The 22,471-nt window shown below is 41.3% G+C and overlaps 1 protein-coding gene across 2 annotated transcripts in view; it reads right to left on the bottom strand.

The window, feature by feature from the left end:
• Nucleotides 1–22,471, bottom strand: part of B3GAT2 (beta-1,3-glucuronyltransferase 2) — a 156,685-nt gene that overhangs the window by 38,321 nt on the left and 95,893 nt on the right. Inside the window, exon 1 of one of the 2 annotated variants that reach the window (XM_081857377.1) lies at nucleotides 8,052–8,167. The exons of the other annotated variant lie outside the window; for it this stretch is intronic. The gene's annotated coding sequence lies outside the window, so the exon portion shown is untranslated. Of the gene's footprint in view, nucleotides 1–8,051; nucleotides 8,168–22,471 lie in introns of those variants that run through there. 2 annotated transcript variants of the gene reach the window in all.

Genomic DNA, 22,471 nt, shown 5'->3' on the forward strand with positions numbered 1-22,471 from the left:
ATGCAGGTGGACTCGACACGAGAGGCTGGGGGAGCATAGCACATTATGACATGTTTTTCCAGCATGAAATTTGTGTGCACAAAGAGTGTCATGTGCGAAGTGGCATCAGTTGCAAAGGAAGTACAGTGGTACCTCTGGTTATGTACTTAATTCGTACCGGAGGTCCATTCTTAACCTGAAACTGTTCTTAACCTGAAGCACCACTTTAGCTAATGGGGCCTCCTGCTGCTGCCACACGATTTCTGTTCTCATCCTGAAGCAAAGTTCTTAACCCGAGGTACTATTTCTGGGTTAGCAGAGTCTGTAACCTGAAGAGTATGTAACCTGAAGCGTACGTAACCCGAGGTACCACTGTAGAAGGAAGAATTATTATTTACAGAGATATCATGTGAGAAGAATTTTGGCTGGCGCTGGCGCTAGCTTGCCCTGGCCCTCCCAGCAGCTTTTTCCTCAACCTCTCTTAGCACACGGGCAAGAAAAACCTGTTCCGTGGTGCTGCCTTTACATACATAAGCTACATGCTCTTGGGACACAGTTGCAGTGGGAAATGCTTCCCAGTGTTCCCAGCGGAAAGACAGGAAAAATTGTTTATCCATTTTTCAGTGCTGTTTTTCATGTCTGCTCAAATGTAAGTACCACTCAGTTTAACCCAGGTAAGCAAGTATAGGATTACAGCCTGTCTGTCCAGTAGAGGCTCAGTGGCATCTGCTTTGCTCACATAAAGCCACAGGTTTAGACCTCAGGATCTCCTTCCTGAAACTCTGAAGAGCTGCTGGCAGCCAGGGTGGGCAATACTAGATGCACCAATGGTCTGACTCTGTATAAGGCAGTTTCCTATGTTCTTATGTTTTAGCACATTACATAAGGGAAGGGCTAGCCAATAGCTACCCACTAGAATGCACACACCAACTTTCCCCTTCAATGCAAGTCTATGCATTCATACTCAGAGGAGTCCTATTGAGCCTTACTCCCAGATAAGTGTGTGTAGGATTGTAGCCTTACCATCAGTACAAAGATGCAGTCTAACCCTCTGCACAGTGCATTTAATCAGATGGCATAGTCAATAAACCTAAGGGGGGGGAACCCACCCTGTGTTTTAAAGCTAATAAAGTCACCTGCTGAGGGCATAAATTTTTTAAGCGGCAGGTATAAAGAATTTCTTTCTGCCAAGAAGATTAATTGTTACTTCCTGAATAAATACCTGCATTTAGCTTTTCAACAGAAACAACAGGGGGCTTTGATCCTGTAAATGTAAATGTATGTGTCCTTTACAGCTGGGTGTGTCATAAATGCTTACTGTAATCTTCCGCTAATTTAAACTGATGTTTGGACAAACTGCTACCTGGATGGGTAGAACTGGGATGGTTTGCAGTGTAATTGCTAATCAGAATAATATCACGGTTGCACTGCAGCCAGCTCCTTGATGCTTTCTTAGCGGTTTTTTCTTCTTTCCCCTCCATCCTTGTGCTGAAGGCCTAGAGCACCATCTAGTGAGAAGGAGAGAGTGGATTGCAAAGCATCCAACTCTGAGATTTTGCAGCAGAGCATACAGAATCGAGGGTTTTTGTTTTTCTATGGAAACTGCTGGCATTTCATTTTCAGCCTGGAAACTTAAGACTATGGGGAACAAAGGAGACTGTGCAGGAGAGTCATTTTTTTGCTTTGCGTTACATTTGAGCCTGTTTACAGCAGGGCCGACACCTCACCCACAACAAATCGACGTGGGCATTTTAGTTGGGTGGAAAATCAGATACTCATCAGCAAATATATATCGATTCTCCAACATAGTGATAACTACAGTACGGTGGTAGCACTCACTGAGCTGGAAAGCCGCCTGCCGTTAGCTATGCCTCCAACTCTAAGGAGCAGATCGAAATATATATATATATATATATATATATATATATATGGATGAGACATGTTAAGTCATTCAGAGTCAAGTCCTAAATATAAAAACAGCAAACAGCTTTCAGAAGGCATGTATCAAACTAAATGGAGCTATTGCATAAGAACAGAAATGAAGGACACAGGGCAGGGTGGCTAGGTACAAAAACAGGCCAGGGCGCCTGCACCTTTGATAGTTGTGGAGGAGAGGGAATGTAATCAGCAGAGGGAATCAGTTCACATTCGTCTATTAAACGTGCAGAAGCCCTCTCTTATCCCCCCCCCCCCGTCCGCCACCGCTGCCTTTGCATGGGATCTGTATAGCTGGGATTGCAGCTGTGGTGCAAAACACTCAAGTCCCCTGCAACGAAAGGTTGCAGGATTTTGTAGCTTAGAGAGAAGGTGAGCAAGAGGGCACATGGCAGAGGTGCATGAAATCATGCATGGCATAGAGGAAGTGTACAGAGAGATGCTTTTTCTCCCTTTCTCGTTAACGCTAGAACTCATGGACATCCAATGAAGCGGATTGTTGGAGGATTGCAGGGAGATAAAAGAAAGCACTGTATTTTTCGCTCTATAAGACGCATCAGACCATAAGACGCACCTAGTTTTTGGAGGAGGAAACAAGAAAAAAAAAATTCTGAATATCAGAAGCCAGAAGAGCAAGAGGGATTGCTGCACAGTGAAAGCAGCAATCCCTCTTGCTCTTCTGGCTTCTGGGATAGCTGCGCAGCCTGCATTCACTCCATAAGATGCACACACATTTCCCCTTATTTTTTAGGAGGGAAAATGAGTCTTATAGAGCAAAAAATATGGTACTTCTTCACACAGTACATAGTTAAACTATGGAACTAGCTCCCAGAAGAGGCAGTGATGGCCACCCCCGTGGATGGCTTTAAACATGGCTGGGCATGTTTAGCCTGGAGAAGAGGAGGTTAAGGGGTGATATGATAGCCATGTTCAAATATATAAAAGGATGTCACATAGAGGAGGGAGAAAGGTTGTTTTCTGCTGCTCCAGAGAAGCGGACACGGAGCAATGGTTCCAAACTACAAGAAAAAAGATTCCACCTAAACATTAGGAAGAACTTCCTGACAGTAAGAGCTGTTCGACAGTGGAATTTGCTGCCAAGGAGTGTGGTGGAGTCTCCTTCTTTGGAGGTCTTTAACCAGAGGCTTGACAACCATATGTCAGGAGTGCTCTGATGGGTTGGACTCGATGGCCCTTGTGGTCTCTTCCAACTCTATGATTCTATGATTCTATGAAAATAGAGTCAGATAAATTCATTGAATTAGGGGGAGGACAGGGGAAGACACTCATCACCTGGAAAAAAAAATGGTATGCTTAAAGGATAATAGTATGGGTTTACCTCTGTAATAGAAGGAACCACACAAGAGAAATCATATTAACTGGAAGTGTTTGTGAAGTTGATTGTTTTGTGCATGATCACATGCATGCATTATTTTAATAGCAATTGACTTCAATAAAGTGAATTTTAATAGGCTTTTAAGAGCCGTACACCTACTTTTCTACCTTCTGCTATTGTGTGGTTTGGTTTTTGAAAAAATACTTTCGGTGCTAACTGGCCTTGTTTGGCCTATATAACAAAGAAATAAAACATCATCGGAACAATGAGGCTGGTGAAGTCTTTCTATAGAAAGAGCAGGTTTAAGTAATAGCCTCCCTGTGGTCATAGCTGGATGACTCCCCTGTTTCTGATTTAGTGTGCAGGGAATCATTAGCTCTCAAACACTAGCAGGCCTTTGCTGGCCAATGGGGAAAAGCACACTGAGAAATGGAGGCTTGAGGGATGCGGTGGCGATGGGGGTGGGTGGGATTCAAACCAGCTTAATGTCTCCTGAATGTCATGCATACCCTGCAATTTTGCTTTGAGGGCAAGTAATGGAGACTTGAGTCTTGGTGTTTTATTTCTGTATGTTGCTCAACCTTTGTGTGTGTGTGTGTGTTACATCAACAGACTTTGTTCCACCCATTTGTTTGAACTGTTCATACTGTAAGAAAAACACCGGGGCCTCATTTGATCAGAAGACTGCTTGGCATCTGGTGGGCGGGGCTTGTGTGCTCTGTTCCGGAATCAGCCCCTCCCTTCAGTGTGTTCCGTTAAGTTTCAGTTAAGAGGGACCCCAACTGCCTCTTCTCGTTTTCTCGCCTCAGACTTGCCTCCTGTTTTTTCTATTTAGTTTCTCTCACTGTGTGATTTTGTTACGGTTTTCTTTATTATTAAAGCTTAGTTTACGTGAGCCACTTATTTTTCTCAAAGAAAAAGAAACGCTGCTGGGGAAAGGTGTAGAACAGGCTTCCTCAACCTCTGCCCTCCAGATGTTTTTGGCCTACAACTCCCATGATCCTTAGCTAGCAGGACCAGTGGTCAGGGATGATGGGAACTGTAGCCTCAAAACACCTGGAGGGCTGAGGTTGAGGAAGCCTGGTGTAGAATGTCCTAAACCGCTTGAGGGGATATTCCCAGTTTGCCAGGAGGATTGATTTTGTTAATCATTCCCCCCCTCCACCTCCACCTCCACAACATTCATACCATTCTAAATCTTAAGCATGCTTAGCCAAATTTGATGAGACAAGGGAGGTCTGCTTATTTTCTTAAAAAAACACAACAAACCTCAGCAAGGGGCTTGAAGTGGGGCCACTATGCTGGCAGAGAGGTGTTGGTACCCCCCCCCCCCGCACCATTCTTTTTTCTGATCTAGACTTGACTTCCAAACGTTTGAAAACCGGAACATTCACTTCTGGTTTTCTATCGTTCAGGAGCCAGAACATTCGACTCCCAAGGTGTTCGAGAGCCGAGGTATGACTGTACTGCCCTTTTTCAAAAGATCTCAAGGTGGTGTATGAAAGAATGTTAGATACTAATCAGAATGGTAGCTGACCAAGGCTAGTAGTGCACATGGTTGAGAGAGGATATAAATTTATGGGATGGATCAGTGATTTTTTCTGGAATGAATATATAATTAATAGGCTTTAGGAGGAAATAAAGCATTTTTTCCCTAATAAAAATTACCCCAGAAAACATTTATAGTTTCTGAGACTTTTAAGGCTTATATGAGGGGGGTTATTAATGACAGAAATTATTTAGTGAAAAAAGGAAGTAAGATTACTGGGGGAAGGGGAGAAGTGAGATAAGGGGAGAATAGAGAGCTATAAAATTAAGAATCAGCAAGCAAAGGATTAACCAACTCAGAAAGGAGGACTGAAAAAAAATCATATTGGTTATTTGTTAAGTCCATATCCTGCTCTCCCTCCCAGTGTTGCCTAGGACAGCAAACACATCAGCCTTAAAACAACATAATAAAAATGAAATAAAAGCAATCATATACTCTCACAGCAAATAATTTCAAGGATGCCAGGAACAGAAACTTTCCACCATCAAATGCTTGGGAAAATAGCAATGTTTTTAAGTTCCTCGTGAAAGTTAATAAAGACGGAGACAGGGAAGGTTAGAGGAAGAAGAAATTAAAATAATGGTATAATGTGGAAGTTACAATATAAACAACTTTGGATCCAATAAACTAATTGAAGCAAGTTAAGAGAGTAATTCGGTAAACAGGATGTAGAATGGAATTTTTGGGAGGGTTGTCTCAAAATTCAGAAGACATTTGGAAGTCAATGGAAAGCAACACCTTATAACAAATAATTTCAAATAATTTTGGGCCACTCATGAAATCAATTCAGAAGAAGTTTGAGACTGAGGAAAACTTGAATATACCTTAGTTTGGAAGAATTAGGTGAGTGAAGATGTGTATGTTGTTGAAGTTTATTTGGCTCTTCCAAAACCTTGTTCTTTAAATGTCAGTGGCAAAGAACTATACAAAAAAAAAAGCAAGGAAAGAGGAAATGGAAACTCAGATAAAATGAAAGAAAAAAGAGGGCTTAGGATTCTCCAATATATTAGAAACATCGCTACAGGCAGTGCTTGAATGGCTTGATCCAGAATGGGCCCTAACAAAATATGAACAAAAGGAATTTAAAATACCTCTACTGTGTATGTTATGGAAAAGTAGTGAGAAGAGGAGATGGCAGAAAGTGTTAATGCCAGTAATGAGATTTATATTTGAGGTATGGGATAAAAATGAAACAAATTGAATTCTTCAGTGTCCCCATGAGAGTCATTTTGTACAGAAGTATTGTATTGGCAATGAATTTTGGAGAAGATTGGCAGCAAGGAGGGTTGGTAAGATTAAAGCAATTGATTAAGGAGTATGATATTTGTACCTATCAATAATTGAGAGAAGGGGTAATAAGAAATTTATATTGATATTTCCAATTAAGAAACTTAATTCAAAGTAAATTGAGAGAGAAGGAAATTGCATTTGAAGAATTACTGGTACAAGGAAAACAGAAAGTGACATTATATGATGTATAATATATTGGCAGTTATGGATGATAGGAAGAAGAAATACTAGGTCCACAGATTTAAGTAAAAATACTCAAGATATGGGAATCTATATCTGAACAAAGCAGGCATTGTGCCCAAGTGTAAGTTTAGGAGAATTCCCCCCCAAAATAATAGCAAGATTACTTCAGAAAGGGGAAACCTGATGCTTTTAAAGTTTGCATTTTTTTGGCATTTCTTGGGAAATCCAATTGCTTTGGGTCAACTCCTGCCATTGCTGCCAAAATATCCTGTGACATGAAGGAGTGAAGAACATTTAACGAAGCATTCACCTTACAAAGTTGTTGTGAAAGGCCATGTCCAATAATAATAAAAATCTTATGCTGCAGGAAATTATTAAGGCTGTTGTTAAGAAATCCTAAGGTAAACTTGGGCAAAAGTGCAAATTAACCTATGTGTTCCCTCCCAAATGCAACCCTCCCACCAGTCCCTCCCCCTACCACTCACTCACTCACTCACAAAGCTATCCATTCCAGCTTTTCTCTCACTTGCTGTTTACACTGGATTGTCACATCAGAATGTAAAGGATCATGAGGGATGCTACAACATTTTAACACTAACAAGTCATAAACTGGAAGGAGAGTATAGGCTGGAGGAGTGTAGGGCTGGATCTAGACATGTTAAAGAAGCAATTCAGTTACGCACGTTGTAAACTCATACAGGGAAATCCAGTAGGGAAAGAGGGACTGTGCATCGCCATCTGGTGTCACAGTGTTATATCGTACAGTGGTACCTCAGGTTAAGTACTTAATTCGTTCCAGAGGTCCGTTCTTAACCTGAAACTGATCTTACCCTGAAGCACCACTTTAGCTAATGGGGCCTCCTCCTGCTGCTGCTGCGCCGCCTGAGCACGTTTTCCGTTCTCATCCTGAAGCAAAGTTCTTAACCTGAAGCACTATTTCTGGGTTGGCGGAATCTGTAACCTGAAGCGTATGTAACCTGAAGCGTATGTAACCCGAAGTACCACTGTATATACAACACATATGAAACACTTTTTCTTTACCATACTAGCTGAGTCATAGGTTTGTGTCCTCACTGTTTATTCCCCTTTTAAAGTTTGCTGAGTACCACTAATCTCTGGTAAAGAATTTAGGCTCCTGCACAGTAAATAAGAATGTTACCGAAGACCTTTAAATTTCATGCAAGTGTGATTTGGGAGCTTCATTGTGTCTACTGGGAAAAATACCCTATTCAAAACTTTTGCCAGCCATTTCCCTGTGTTAGTATAATGAGGATTTCCCCCTTAGTGCTTTCTATGCCTTTTTCATGAAAGAAAGAAAGAAAGAAAGAAAGAAAGAAAGAAAGAAGAAGTATGTATGTCTCACTTTTCTTTTTTGGAAAGCTTAATAATCTTTCATGCAAAGTTCCTTAGGAAGCAAGCAATCCCCCCACTTTTCACAGCAAGGCCTACTTAATTAAGGATGTTTTGTTCTGCATAAAATATATGAGGCTGCTGGGATGGTGCCTGACGAATTGGTGAACATCCAGTGTCTATATTTAGCAGTTTCTTCAGGCCTTTAAAGCTGGGGCATGATAAACAAGAGTTGTTGACAAAAAAAATCTCAAGCTACGGGTTACCAGAATGCCCATATTATTACAACTGAACTAGTAGCGCGTGAGCCATTGATTCAAAAGCAATGGTTTCATATGGAATAAAATGGCTTTGTCAAAAATCAATAGTGTAACTGCAATTACCACAAGCATTACTTCAAAGATATTAAGAGTCATAAATCAAACGCACCAGCTGGGGAATAATGATGGCAGTATGTACAAACAAGAAGCAGCGTTGTTGTTGTCTTCGAGAAAGCAGGTGTCAGTGGTTATTTCCTAATAAAAGACCGCGCTTCCTCCCTCCAGCACACACATTTTTCACACTGTAAAGAAAACAGGGCAGAGTTTCTATGAGCAGCATGTGAGATCCTTAGCCTCAATCCTCTTTGGAATTAGGTTGCTTAAATCCCATGGAAGTAAATGGAGCTCTGGTAACTTGGCTGTCCACAGCCCAGCAGCCCTTCTCTCCAGTTATTCATATGCATGTATGCCTCTCACAAAGTCAGATCATTAGTCCATGTAGCTCAATACTGTCCACATTGACTTGGCAACAGCTGTCCAGAATTTCAACATATCTCTCCCAACTCCACCTGGAAATGCTGGGGATTGAACCTGCAACCTTCTGTATGCTGAGCAGGTGCTCTACCACTGAGTTATGGCCAGAACTCTGTAGCTACACACAGGATGGCTACCAGATGCATGTAAAATTCAATGTCCAGGGTCAGTTTGCTTGTGTGACTCAAACACCACTGTCACCCAAAGCTGCCTCAAACCTAGCACTATGTTGATCGTTTCACAATGGCAACCATATCAGCTTGCCAAGCAAAACAATATCCCCTCTGCTCCGCTCATGGGCAGTTCCAGGGACTCTCCTAACCACCCCGCTGAGCCAATTCTGGGGGCATGTGGGGTAGGAGAGGGAGAAATATTGTTGCACAAGCAGAAATCCTTTTGCATGGCTTCTGCTGATGATACCGATTGGTTGAATCCCCCTCTGTGGCATTTTTCAATAGAGTTGGTTCACACATTCAGCTGCTGCACACGAGTGGCTGCATGCGTGACTTAGCCATGTATATTAAATAGTATTTCAATTTATTTCAAATAAAAGTTTTGAGGTGGTCACACGGCTTCAGTTCCAATCAGTGCTTTCCCCATAACTTCCTGCTGAAATCTCATGGCTTATTATACCTCAAATGTTCTGGCTTATTTTTTTTCCCTTGCTTTTGTTGTGCTATATCCCCTCCAGACAGCAATAATATGCAGTGATGGAGCTTCATGCTCCTGCACCGGGGGGTGGACAGCAGGCAGGGGTGGGGCTGGCGCATGTCCTGGAGCATGGTGCGCTGCCTACAGGGGCGTGGCACCCAGCGTGGGTGGGACAATGGGAGGTGGCAATGTGAGGAAGACCATGGCATTTCTTGGCTACTCATTTGTTCTCTCCCTCAGAGCCCAGAGGCAGAATGCAAACAAGTGGATGATGACAGCACAGGGGGAGCCAGAAGTTGTTGTTTATTCGCCCTCCCTCCCTCCCTCCCTCCCTCCCTCCCTCCCCCCGCCCTCCCACTATACTGGTTGATGGTTAGCCATAGAGATATAGCTCCTCCTCGAATTTTGCCTGATGCCCTCTTAAAGATGACCTAAGCCAGAGACCACCTCAATGACTTGTGTCAGTGCATTCCATGCATTTAATTATTCAGTGTGTGAGGTACCTTCTTTACACAATGAATAATTTAATCTATGGAATTTACTGCCGTAACACAGGCTTCTCCTTCTCCTTGTTATTTAGATTTGCAGGCTGTTATGCACTGAAGCCCATCACACTAAAATATTAAAAAAAAACAACCACCATTGCTACTCCTTATCATGCACTAAACGTTTCTCCAGCATCACAAGAGAGTTGACAACTGGCATCTGCAGAGCCTGTAATGTTGTTATTACCCAAGTATGGTTCACTTCTTTTCCCTTGCCTCAGCAACTTCACTGGTACTGTATTGTTGTTACCCAAAGCCAAGAAGGGCTAACATTCTGAATGGGTTTGAATGCAAAGCACATCTTAGCTACAGACTTACTGGGTGATCTCGGACAACTTGCTATCTCTCAGCATCTGTTCTTTGTTTGTAAAAATTAAAAATAGGGATGTAAATAACCAGCCTAGCAGTGTCGTTGTGAGAGCACAAACAAAATGAAAACTGTAAAACAGCTTGCACATTCAAAGAGAAATTATTAGTGATTGTTCAGATAGCTCTCTCCAAGCTGGGCAATGGGCCAACCGAAGATCAAAATTATATACAATTGTGCAACAAAGAAGTAAATATAAACAAAAAAATTAAAATGTACGTACATCTAATGGGGGCTTTTACCCCAAGGAAAAAGATCTCATGGGAAATTCACCAAAGATAGCAACTGAATGTGCAAGAGCAGTGAGAAAGAATAATTCAAGCTGAAATCTATGCACACTTAACCTTGGAGGACAGCCCATTGAACTTATGAGAAGCTATGCATAAAATGGTGTTGCAAATTGCTAAGAAAGGGATTGACTGTACAGTGCAATCCAAATCATGCCTACTCAGAAGTAAGTCCTGTTGAATTCATTGGGACTCACTTCCACATAAGTGTAGTTAGGACTGCAACCTCAGACAGCTAATATATTTCTGTGATGGAAACCTGTTGTTCCCACTGTGCAGACTACTCTCTGATTGTGCTGCATCAGAAAAGTTGTCACAGGGTAGCAGAGGAAAGCACAGGAAATGGAATATTTTTCTTCAGGAAGACTAAACAATTGGAGCCTTCTTGCTTAGGAAAACAGAGCAAGAAGAGACAGATTAGAAGTATCATAATTTGCTGTACAGTAGTACCTCGGGTTACAGATGCTTCAGGTTACAGACGCTTCAGGTTACAGACTCCACTAACCCAGAAATAGTACCTCGGGTTAAGAACTTTGCTTCAGGATGAGAACAGAAATTGTGCAGTGGCAGCAGGAGGCCCCATTAGCTAAAGTGGTACCTCAGGTTAAGAACAGTTTCAGGTTAAGAACGGACATCTGGAACGAATTAAGTTCTTTAAAAAAAAAAAAAATTTAAAAAAAAATTTCATATTTCCAAATTAAACACATCAAATCAATTAGTCCAAATTATAACAATACATATCATATAATCCAATTGTTTTCCAAATTATAAATTTTTGTGGGGGGAACCCAGGCTTCTTGATTGGCAGGAGTCCAATCCTCGAATATTTGTTCTGCTTCCATATTAAGAATGATGTTTCCAGTCTCCTCTTCTCAATACTTGTCATTACTCATTTTCCTTTCCATTTTCCTCCGATATGCTCCACAAGTGGGTTGAAAAAGACAGTCTTATTTGTATTTCTATGTGGGCTTTGTGCTGCTCTCTCGTAAATCACTCTCCTCCAACAGTCCTTTCCGCTCGAGCGAGTAATCGCCATTTTTGTCATTCCGATGAAATACAGTCTAGAAACTCGCTCTTTAGCTTTTCCGACCTGTTGCATCGTAGATTAGTCTTTTTGCAGGAGGGCTGCCCCTTCCAGTTCGCAATCTCCTCGAAAATAATATATCTTCGGCTCGCCCTCCCCAAGACCTACTCCAGCAACAGAGGTCTCTTATCAAGTTTCCATTCTTACTGCGTCACAAGAGAGAGCCCTTCTTCTTTCCAAATCCTTCACAGAGTAAAACCTTTAAGTTCATAATTATTCCCACACAATTCATTTTTAGTCCCATTTGCAATTTATTTCTGTGACAGAACTTCAGAGGGAGGTTTATTAATAATCACATAGAGCAAAAGAAATAAAAAGTCGTTCCCCCCCCCTTAGTTCCGGCATTCCAATCCACATACCATATTTGTAGTACTTTGATGTAATCTTCCTTCTCAGTCCGTCTCAGTCTTCTTACTTTCAGTGGTAAAATTGTTCGCAGATAAAAACCTCCTGCCTCTCTTGAAGCATGTGCATTATCTTTCCCATTTTTTTCCCTTTTAAGTAACGCAACTAGTTTTGCTCCTGGAAGCAGCTTCGGAGGAGTTCCGAGGCCCGTCGAGGGTTGTGCACCCAGTGCCTCACCCCCTCCTTCCTCCGAACTCGGGGGTGATTTATGGCAACAGCGGGTGAAAACGGCATCTCTCCCCCGTGGAGAGATGAAGGGAGACTGATATACTCCCCATAATCAGCCTCTAATTACCTCGTGGGAGCTGGATAGATGTTAATATCCGCCATCTTCCAAGGCGCCCCCTAGCGCCCCCCCGGAACGAATTAAGTTCTTAACCCGAGGTACCACTGTACTTTTGAGGCGCTTCTTCCTACATCTCGGTAACAGTAACACCGACCAGGACAAAATGAAATGGATCTTCAGGTGGTGCACTTTGTCAGCCAGTGTGCTGCAGTGGTTGGAATATTAGGTTTAGACCTGGCAGACCAGAGTGCAAATCCTCACTTGGCCCTGAAACTCATGGGTTGGATCTACATCAATCTTTTAAACATTATTAAATATAACGTTCTATAATGTTTAATGTAGTTTCCCGTTGCCAGTGGCTCGCTGCTCTGCAGCGCCCTCTGGTGTCACATTTTAATAACACATTTTTAACGTTATAAATCATGAATATAGATCTGCCCTGGGTGACATTCGGTCAGTCAATATCTCTCATCTTAACCCAATATTCCCAATATTCACAGGTTTGTTATGGGGATTAAATGAAGAGCGGGAGAACCACATATGTCAGCTTGAGGTGCCCGGAGGGGGAAAAAGGCTATAAATGCTATAAATAAATAAATAATAATAATAATAATAATGATGATGATGATGATGATGAAAGAGAGGGCTGGGCTTCTGCACCTGTAGAGGGATTTTTAGCTATTACAGGTACAGAAGCCCTGCTCTCTTTTGCAACTGTACTAGATGGGCACAATACATATATTGTATTGTCTAATTCCTTCAAAAGGATTGGACAAGCTAATGGAGGATACCAGTGATAGGTTCAACTACAAGATACTGGCAGAAAATAACTGCCATTGCTGGTCTCCATCATGCTGTTTCCAAGTTTTTCTGATGCATGAGGTTAAATGGTTCCTCTGGTCTCACCCAGAACAGCAAATAGTATGTTCTTATTTTCCAGAAATGGAGAGGAAGGCAGGGAGGGAGACATTTCACCAGAGGTTATTTAATTCCATCTCACAGCCAGAACACCTCAGTCTTTTTTGTAGGCTTTCCAAATATTGGTAATCTCTCTCTCTCTCTCTCCAAGTCCTGCAGTGCTCACTTTATCCTGTTACATAAAAGCCCAGCATTGCTCAGGAAATAAAGTTGCTGGGTTTGTCTGTGAACTCGTTTGACTTTCTCTATAGGCGCATAAGTAAATGCCTACACACTTAACATCAATTGTACTTCCTGAATAGGATCTTGGCTGCACAAGTGCTCGGTGCTCAATTGTAGTGATTTGAAAATACAGTATGCTATAAAATGACGCACATGGAATAGCTGGCTGCCATGTGCCCTTGAGCTGAGATGGTACCTCTTGCATCTTGCTAGATTGGATGGATGGGTGAGAGGTATGGGAGTGCGGAAAACACTGACTTTTGTGTGGCTGGAATGTAGCCTATTGTATAAATGTAACGGTCACATTCATGGCTCAGTCCTCTTTTAGCTCTGGCCCCTACTCAATACTGGCGTGTGACTTCTGAAGAATGCAACCCTCAAAAGACTCTCTACCTGTACATTAAACAGCCCATGTGTCCAGTTAGGTAGCCAAGCCTCTGGTCATTGAACTAATGAGAAAAGGATCAAAGGGTTCAAACAGAGTATGCAGAGGATTGCAACGGAGGGCTAAACTAGATGATACGTCCAATGTTTTTACTAAGTCTGCCTTTTGTTTTTTGAAATAACAGCTAAGAGGGGGGGTCAGTATTAGGAATGTGGTACATGGGAAGTGGGTTGAACCATTTCCCCCCATGCTGTAATTCCACATGAAAACTGTGCCCCTCTCATGAAGCTGCAGTCCCTCCCTGGGAGGGAAGCAGCTATCATGCCAATGGCAACTTCACCATCTCTGTGTGTGTCAAGAGTGTGGCACCAAGTGAAGGGTTAAAATTTCACTCCCTGCATGACTTGGTCCAAATCCTGATTGCACCACAGCTGCTATTTTTAACTAAAAAACATTCACACCCTTGACACATCATTTCGGCCCTTAACAGTTGAAATGTTTTTAGCTGTATAAAAACTGCTGTCCTCTAAAAGCTTCCCAGTATGTTCCTGTTAAGGCTTTCCCAGAGCCAAGCAGATTCGGGCTGCTATTTTCTGCGCCTCGGATGCAGCATTTCTGCTAATGCATTCATTCCGAGGTGGCACTTGCCTTTTTGTTTTGTTGGCAATGGCTTCACTTTGCTGACTCAAGCTTGCTCCCTGATTGATTCATTCAAGGTTGCTGACTCTGGTTCCTTCCTGGCAGCGCTATTGCCTAGTGAGTTATCCCCAATTACCCAGCTGTTGTGCTACTGTGATGCTGATGTCAAGATCTCATGCACCACAGGGAGAATTTTTGTAGTACAAGCTCTGAATATGGGCTTGCCATACTCTTGGCTCTAATCTTTAATATTGTCCACAGTTCCCTTGTACCCAGATAACTCACTTTGGAAAGAGAGAACTTGAGCAACGAAGAAAGCTGTAGAGTATATAAGAAACATATCAAGCTGCCTCTTACTTTGTCAGATTGTTGGTTCATGTGGTCCAGAACTGTTTATCCCAATTGGCAGGGAAGGCCACAGCTCAGTGGCAGGGCATCTGCCTGGAATGCATAAGGTCCCAGGTTCAGTCCCCAGTATCTCCAGATAGGGCTAAGAACACCCCCTCTCTGAAGACCTTGGCAGGTTCTCCAAGTCAGTATAAACAATATTGCCTGATGTAGTGTAAGGCAGGGTATTTGTTCCCTGGTTCTTAGATGAGGCAGGATCAGTCTCAAGACACTTTGGTCTCTTTCATAAGAAACCCAAAACATATTTTTAGATTCTCCTGCTGGGTTTTGCTTGTTTGTTTATTACTGAAGTTATTCGCCACCATTCCCAGGGTGGTGGGCTCAAGTTAAAAAAGCCATTAAATAAAACATCAAGAAAAATGTCAATTAAAATCCATAATCAAAACATTTAAATTAACATAAAATACAATACTGCAAAAGGTGGGGAGCACACAGTCGATTTATATTCTATATAGTGCTCAACTATGATGAAGCCCCAAAGTTTGAGTTCCTGCTCCATCCTGAACTTATGAAAGATACATGATGCACGTTTGAGTATGGGAGATCATTCTTTCTTCTTCTTCATAGTTTCTATAAATACTACTATTTCATAAAATTAAATGATGGATGTGAATTATCCCCCAATAATGCAGAAATGTGACCTCTGCTGAATTTGCCAGATGCATCTGAAGCAATGTTGTCCCTTCCATTTTATGGACAGACACAATGCGGCCAAGACACAGAACCCTACCAAAAACCAGTAACCTAGGAAGTGATTACACAGGCCATGTAGATTCTACATGGAATTCGTTGCAAACAGCTCTTTGGCATCACTCCCAACAATATTCTGAAACTTACTTCAGCATACCTTGCTCCTTTTACATTGGCCCTGCAGCTTTCCCCTGGAAAACAAGTGGTTTACTGCTGAATTGGAACAAACAGCAATATGTGGAAAACCTGATTGCCATTTGGTCCAATTCAGGATTAAACCTCTGGTTTCCCCAGGGTGGGGGTGGGGGGACGGCAGGACAAATGGAGGTGTGGATGAGCCCTTAGTGCGTTTAATTGGATTTACTGCCAGATGAAGGGTATACAGGATGACAGTCCTTGGCTGACAAACAATCTTTACTGGAAGTACAACTGAACGCAGCAGTACTCAATTCTGAGTAGGCATAGGACTGCCCTGTTGTTAAGGCTTCTTCTTTATTACTAGAATAGCTTTTATATTAGGATTGTTAATCTGTTACAAGCAAGAGAGTCTCTAGGGAAGGAAGGGGAAATAGGGCTTCATTTGTATTGTTTTTAAAGCCACGTATCTATCTATCTATCTATCTATCTATCTATCTATCTATCTATCTATCTAATCTATCTATCTACTTTCATATTCCCAAGGTGGGGAACAATATAATCATCAAGATAACAATACATCAATACAACAATTAAATAAAGAAGAAAGTTAATCAAATAACAATTTCATATTCCTGGGGTGGGGAACAATGCAATAATTAAAGTAACCACCGTGCATCAATAAAAGGAATATAATCAAATTAGATTCTCAAACAGGAGTGGCAAGCAGTAATTGCAGTTCTTGCTGGCGTATTCAACAGCCAAAAGCTAATCTGAACAAAAAATAAATACATTTAAAGGTCTGTTTGAACTGACTGAGCTAATGGATCTAGTGAATTTCTTGTGAGATGTGTTTCCATTGTCTTGGGGATATAACAGAAAAAGCCCTTTTGGCCATTACTGATTTTGCAGTACTGGGTATCAGGTGCTACCAGATTTCATTGTGGGCTTGTTTCCATGTCACTTTAAACCATAGTTAGGCTTCACTGTGCACAGGGCTAAAATTGCAGCTGCTTCCCTCTTTCCTCATTTCTGCTGCTGCCAGGAGCTAAGCTATGGTTTAGCTTAGTGTTATGCCCAAGCCTGAACTCATAGTTTGTTTTCCTCAAACTACACACAATAAGTCAAGAACAAATCTTGGTTAGAGCTCATGGTTTATCTGGAAAGAGACATAATGCTAACCCAAACCACATTTTAGCTCCCAGCTAAATAATGGGGTTGGCATAAATCACCCATTATTTTAGCCAATGTGCACCAGCACCTTTAAACCATAGTCAAGCTTAATTGTGGTTTGAAGTGGCATACAAAGCAGGCCTATGTGTGTTTGTGGGAATGTCACACATTGGAGAAGAAGACTCTCTGTTATTTATCTCAGTCTAGAGACACACAGCCTATAAAAGGCTTTAAAAATAAGTTCCAGCACTTTGAATTCAAACTAGCAACCAATGAACATTGACGTTATATGTCTGCCTTTGTCAACCTCCATATGTTTTGGACTGCAACTCTCATCAAACACAGCCAACATAGCCAATGGTTAGGGATGGGAATTGTAGTCCAACAACACTTAGGTTTGGGAAAACTGAAACATGAGTTTTAAGGCATGTGGAACTCAGGCCTGGGCATCAGTGCTACCAGTGACTGTTTAGTGAATCAAGTATGCCTTTATGAGGTATTGACAACAGATCATACAACATCGCAATAGGTCATAATACCTGACTGACTATGATATCTCATTTTAACAAGCTGAAAAGGCAAAAATATGTTTTGAAATATTTGGTGTCATTTGCTTTTTCTTCTGCATCATTTTTGATGACGTAGTACTGATAAGTAGTAATTCTAGCAGTTATTATTTGTTCACTGTATATTAGTAAGTTAGCCAGTCCATCTGCATTAAAGTGATTTTTCCAATATCTTTCCACCCCCGAGATCATTGTGACAGTTCATTGTAACCAAAAGCCCACATTTTAACAGCATCCCACTTTTTTTTAAAAAAAATGCTGTTTCCAAAGAAGAAATTAGGAGAGTAGATGGATGAGCGAGGAGACTTTTCTTTTCAGTTGCTCTCTATAATATGTGGTACATTATCATGAAGGAAGAATGGATAAGATAAGAGCATGAGGATGGAATGGCTCATTCATAAATAAATACCTTGTAATAGCAAGTATGTTACACATAGATAATCGGCGTATATGGTCATAATGGAATATTTGATTCCTGCAGTGTTGGCCATTGTCAGAACAGTGTGCTCAAGCTATTATATTCCATTGAACAGAAAATGAGAGGAGAAAGTAGCCTTAGCTATAAAGAGGGATGTTTGTGTATGTTGCCGCTATTAAATGTTTATTGGCTTATCAATAAAGGTTTCGAAACATGGAAACAGATTTATGAATGTGGCATCCTTCTCTCAATATAAAACAGTTCTATGATGTAAACACTGATAAACTTGAATTGTCTTCATCCCATCTCATTTCCCTCCATTCGCCCTCTCTTGCCTATTGGGCAGACATGGCATAATACACTTTATGAGTCATACTGTAAATAGATGTGCTGTAAGGCCTTTGAGTTACATAGGAGAGGGGAAGGTCCCTGAGAGTGATCTCAGAGAGTAATACAGTGGTGCCCCGCAAGACGAATGCCTCGCAAGACGAAAAACCCGCTAGACGAAAGGGTTTTCCGTTTTTCGAGGCGCTTTGCAAGACAAATTTCTCTATGGGCTTGCTTCGCAAGACGAAAATGTCTTGCGAGTCTTGCAATTTTTTTCGCTTTCCCCCCCTTTTTCTAAGCTGCTTTGCCGCTAATAGCCGCTTTGCCGCTAATAGCCGCTAAGCCGCTAATAGCCGCTTAGCCGCTTTGCCGCTAAGCCGCTAATAGCGATAATCCGCTAAGCCGCTAATAGGGTTGCTTCGCAAGACAAAAAAACCGCAAGACGAAGAGACTCGCGGAACGGATTCTTTTCGTTTTGCGAGGCACCACTGTAATCACATCCAAAGGTGAGCACATCTGCCCCAGAGCCACATCTACCAACAACATGTGCCAGTGTGGAACTAAACTGATATTCCCAGAATAGGTAAAGGTAAGGTAAAGGACCCCTGGACGGTTAAGTCCAGTCAAAGGTGACTATGGGGTGTGGAGCTCATCTTGCTTTCACACCGAGGAAGCCAGCATTTGTCCACACATAGCTTTCCAGGTCATGTGGCCAGCATGACTAAACCGCTTCTGGCGCAACGGAACACCGTGACGGAAACCAGAGTGCACGGAAATGCCATTTACCTTCCCGCTGCAGCGGTACCTATTTATCTACTTGCACTGGCATGCTTTCATACTGCTAGGTTGACAGAAGCTGGGACAGAGCAACGGGAGCTCACCCCGTCACGGGGATTCCCAGAATATCAATTAGGTAGACAGAGGGAGTGCAGAGCTTTCACAACCAAGATAATAGGCTCTTTCCTTTGATGTTCATTTGGTACTGCAAGATGACAAGCTTTTTGCTAATTTCACAACAGCAAGCTTATATTTTATATTAGCAACACTGACAATTCACAAGAAAAAATGGCACACAGCAGATAATGAGTGACCAGAGGAGAAATTGTGGGAGATTGCAGTCAAATTCAACAAATGCATATTCTTGATAGTTAGTAAGTTTAGGGGCAAATGACCACAGAGCTGTAAATTTCTAGACAGGCAGACTTAGACCACAGGAATGTAACTGGTGGAGAGAGAACTCTGTGTGGTGTCATTTCCCCTGATTCCAATGGCAGGAAGAAACAAGAGATATCACCCCTTCTCTTTCCTGTCTCTCTCTCTCTCTCCATACTATTCTTTGACCTGTAATGAATTCACATATTGCTGAGCTTGCTCCAGCACAGGCACAAGCCTGATGCTGGTTATATTTACCTGCATTGTTTTACTGCTGCCTTTGCTGTGACCCTACTTTACAAGTTTTTGTCTGATTCTTTATTAAGTGAGGTAATAAGGGGAAACTAGCTTATTTCATAAGCTGGAATTGTTCAAAAGGGAAGGCTTTGCAGCCAATTTCCTAAGCATTTATATATTTTGCTGTCAGGTATGAGATTTAGAGGGATATTTGGAGCGATAATATATTCTCTCCTACATTCTAAAACCCATTCCAAATAAAGGTGCCCTTTGAAATATATATATTTTTTCAGTTTGGGATCACCCATGGTCAACAAGGACAAGCGCACATTGGATTAAGTCCTTGAAATTTACTTGGTGTGAACACCATCTGTCCATGTACATCCCCAAAGTGTTCATCTGTGGCCTTTGCTGGAAATGTATTGTGCTGCTGGACATGTGGCAAAGCACACCCAACCATTGCTTTTGTAGATCCAGCCATTCTACCCATCTCCAGAGCTGAGAGGATCAGGTTGATTGCATTTTTATTACTCATAGAGAGTTACAGAAGTGTTCGTTCCTGCATCTTCAATTAATTCACAACATTCAACTGCCACCACTGAAACACGTTGAAATTAGTATTGTCATTCCATAAGATGGTATCTTGGGTAATTCCGAATGAATCACGAGGCAAAGGTTATGCAGTGATGATAACCATTGTAAAAATAAATGCAATAAAGGAACAGTTGGCTGCATTATGCCCCTCAGTGGACTTCCTAACAACTCAATTGATTCCTTGGGGGATTCGGAATGATTCAAAAAGCTACTGGCCTGAGTGCTCTTAATTGATCAAAAAGTGAAGCTAATCATTCCATTTCTTTCTTCATGGCAGACACACTTTAATAAATTATTACTTCAACCAACACAACATTGCTAATTATTGACTCCAGGTACATTAGTGAGAGAGAACAGGGATGACCTTCCATCAGGAACCATTTAGAATCCTTATTTATTTATTTATCTTTTTACAAGGCCCACCCAAGGAGGATGTTAGTTAGAAAAATATGGATGTCTATGGCATTTAGGGAGTTGCTGAAGTGCTTTTAAGTACTATATTCATTTGAAGCCTTTGTCCACCCATGTGAAGAAAAGAACATGAAAACACAGGTCTCTACATATAAAGAAGAATATTTTTTCCAAAGCAATGGCCCTTGATTTGATATTATTCGCTACTATTGTTCTATATTTTGTTTGCACAGTGCTGGATTTCCTGCCAATCATTCTCTAAAAACAGCAACCCAAGACAGATTACTACTAATAAAGCTAATTAAAATAACAATAAAAATGGCAAAGCTATATCAAAACTGAGATTACAGGCTACACATTTTAAATACCCCAGCCCAGTGGATGATAACTGGAGCCTCTCACACCAGAGTCCTGGAAGTTTCCACCTAAAGAACCATTTCTGTACAGGCTTTTCAGAAGAAGAAAAAATGTATAAGACTCTTCTTTCTAGAAAAGTTTTGATGACCTGCTATAAAGGATACCTTATTATTACTTGGAATACACTGTTTTAAACTGTTATTGTGGGATCTATTTTTTATTATAAGGCTGTATTTTAGAATTAGTTCTTGGCACTTTGGTGCCATTTGAAGAAAGGCAGGTGATAAATAAACTGGGGATCCTTTCGAAAGATCATGCCTTTTGAATTATATGTCTGTTCACCCAGGCATAACTCTTCCCTATAACAGATTGATAACTATGCAGTCTTGCTACTTTTTCTTCCACCACTTCAAATGCAGCAGGGTGGGAAGAAGGGGAAAATAGGTTATTTGCAATGCCTTTCATTCTACCAGGGAAGGAGATCTATTTTAAAACCGAAAAGGTTCTGTGCAACTTAGCCGATGCTTTTTATCCCTCAATATTGGTGTCAATTTGGGTTTTAATCAATACTGGTCTTGAAGGTTTTCTCCCTTGGTTACATTCTCATTACTGCTATTGTAACATAGTTTAGCTGTACATCAATGTTCTATTTACAGGCACATAAGTAGAGCATAAGTGGATGCAAGCACTAGGCACTCCTGCAAGGCAGCGGCTCTGCAACCTCACATTAGGTCCCCAGAGGCAGGCTTTGGACCACAAATGCTTTCAGCCTCCAGTCAAATCACAGCTCTCTTCCTCCCCACTTGCTCAACTCCATCTCTCCATTGGCAGACCTACATTTTGGGGGTCCCTTCAGAACCAGCAACGAGGTCTGGGTAACCACTGTTATCTTCTTCAGTGGGGTTGTTTCACAACAGACCACCACATTTTTCAAAAATAAAAAAATAACAACTACTACATCTCAGATTTTGAATAAAATTGCTGTACTGGATTATCTCACATGCCGAGGCACTGATGTGAATAGAAATTTCCTATGCCTTATAGTTTTTGAGTTATGGAGGGGATGATTAATAATAATAATAATAATAATAATAATAATAGAAACAAATACATGCATGATGCATCATAGAATGATGAAATAAAACATAGAAAACCACAGTCAATATAATCTTTTATTTTAGACACCTATACAACATGAAGCACATTTTACAAAATACTATTTTTTCTAGTTTTTTCTAGCAACATATTCACATGTGGTTTTATCATCTGAGAGCTTCATTGCAATGTCATTTTCAAGAGACAATATGTATGAAGAACTAACGGCTCTTCAGTCATGGTAGGCCAAAATGTAGGATAGCTTTGAAAAATTCGTTTCTGCTTCAAAGCACGTGATAGGCATTGTCAAGTACAGCTTAAGCACAATAGTAATATTGAGGAACACTTCAATTAGGCGTTGCTCAAAAATAAGCTGAAGAGCTTCTGCACATTGCATTTTACACAGTGTGTTTTCTTCTGTGTTCTGGGATTTCCTAAGGTGCAAATATTCTTTGAACTGATCACTTACTGCAACACTCCATCTTTGCACTATCTGTGCTACCAACTGACTCTCAAACTTTGAGATAGCCGATATATATGCAACAAAAAATTAACCAATTTGAGTCATGTGGCTCAAATTGGGTCTACTAGACCCCCAAAATTTAAGCAATGTCAACTGAAGTTGCTTTTGGGGACCTGAAGCTTAAGTTTCACAGTAGATCTACCCCGTCTCTCCCCACTGCCTCTGCCACACATGCATTTG

The sequence above is a fragment of the Podarcis erhardii genome, assembly GCF_964252035.2.
Source record: "Podarcis erhardii genome assembly, chromosome: 3".
NCBI lineage: Eukaryota > Metazoa > Chordata > Lepidosauria > Squamata > Lacertidae > Podarcis > Podarcis erhardii.